The sequence below is a fragment of the Capricornis sumatraensis genome, unplaced genomic scaffold (genome assembly GCF_032405125.1).
Source record: "Capricornis sumatraensis isolate serow.1 unplaced genomic scaffold, serow.2 scaffold10, whole genome shotgun sequence".
NCBI classification, from domain to species: domain Eukaryota; kingdom Metazoa; phylum Chordata; class Mammalia; order Artiodactyla; family Bovidae; genus Capricornis; species Capricornis sumatraensis.
The window spans coordinates 658176-659779 of record NW_027184621.1 but is presented as its reverse complement, the minus strand read 5'-3'; the positions used below and the strand labels follow the sequence as shown (position 1 = coordinate 659779).

Genomic DNA, 1604 nt, shown 5'->3' with positions numbered 1-1604 from the left:
TCCGCCACAGGTACACACGTGTTCCCCATCCTGAACCCCCCTCCCTTCTCCCTCCCCATACCATCCCTCTGGGTCGTCCCAGTGCATCAGCCCCAAGCATCCAGTATCATGCATCGAACCTGGACTTGCGATTCTTTTCATATATGATATTATACATGTTTCAATGTCATTCTCCCAAATCATCCCACCTTCTCCCTCTCCTTTTCCCAGAGTCCAAAAAACTGTTCTATACATTTGTGTTTCTTTTGCTGTCTCGCATACAGGGTTAAAATCGCTTTACAATGTTGTGATGGTTTCTGCCATAAAAACATGAAATGCTTCACCAATTCACATATCATCCTTGAGCAGGGGCCATGCTAATCTTTGTATCATTCCAATTTAAGTATATGTGCTGCCAAAGTGAGCACTGAGCCTCAATTTCTTAATCTATGAAATGGGAATGATAGTTCCCTTGCAGGATTGTTGTGAGGATCACATGCCAGGTATATATTAAGTATTCAATATATGTTCACGATCTTCTCCATTAAACAGCATCTTATTTGTTACTTTGCCCACCAAGAGCACACACTTGGGCCTGAAACAGCCTAGGTTCAATGCCTGATCCCACAATTTTAGTAACTCTGTGATTTGGGACAAGTTGTTAACAATTTCAGAAGCACTGTTTTCTCATCTGGAAAAGAGTTAGCAACAACTAACTAATGGAGTTAGTGCCCAGCTCCAGGAAGTGTTCATGAAATAGTCACATCCATTAGAATCACATTAAATCACTGTGGAGACAGCAGGGATGCTGAGAGAGTGCTGATGCTGAGTGGCTGCTGAGTTGCTGGCGAGGGGTCAGCCAGGTGTCCAGGAGGAGGCTCAACATTCTGTTTCCTGATTTTACCTTTATTTCCTACTTTTCTTTTTTTAAATATTTTTAATTATTTTTTGGCTATGGTTTGTCTTAATTTCAGCATGTGGGATCTTTCATTGTGGGACATGGCCTTCTCTCTAGATGTGGCTCCTGGGCTTAGTAGTTGTGACTTGCAAACTTAGTTGTCCTGTGGCTTGTGGGATCTTAGTTCCCCCACCAGGGATCAAACGCTCGTCCCCTGCATTGGAAGGCAGATTCTTAACTGCTGGACCAACAGGGAAGGCTCCTCCCCACTTTTCTGTGTCTTTCTCCTTTGTCTTCTCTTTCACAGTTTCTGCTGTGTGAAAAATGGTTATATCCAAAGTGATATGACATGTAACCCACATATTTTATTTCCCTGCATGGCCTCCATAAATCTTGTGTCTGTGCATGACTCTTTCTCAGTTCTGGGTTTTTGATTCCACGCCCCCAGGTAGAATACTGTGTGTTGAACTCTGTCCAGTGGATTTGGTGCTGTGTGTCCCCCTCTGACTCTGATACCTCCAAGATGAAAATACCTAATTGCTAAGAATTCTGGGGGCAAAATAAATTCTCAGGAAGGACCACGACTTAGCATCTTTTCATTTCTCTTTTACCTCTGAAAGAGCATAGTCTACTTGTTCTGTCTCGTGGCCTCTTGTTTGATCATGCTATGCATAATTAATATGGCATTTCCAACAGGAGTAATTCTACTTGCTTCTTTCCCTGAATA

At 42.7% G+C, this 1604-nt stretch overlaps 1 non-coding gene across 1 annotated transcript; it reads right to left on the bottom strand.

Annotated features, from left to right (window-relative positions):
- Positions 1 to 303: 303 nt before the first annotated feature.
- On the bottom strand, positions 304 to 407 carry LOC138072364 (U6 spliceosomal RNA). Its single transcript, XR_011144292.1, has one exon. It is a non-coding gene; the product is annotated as a U6 spliceosomal RNA (small nuclear RNA).
- Between the last annotated feature and the right edge of the window lie 1197 nt (positions 408 to 1604).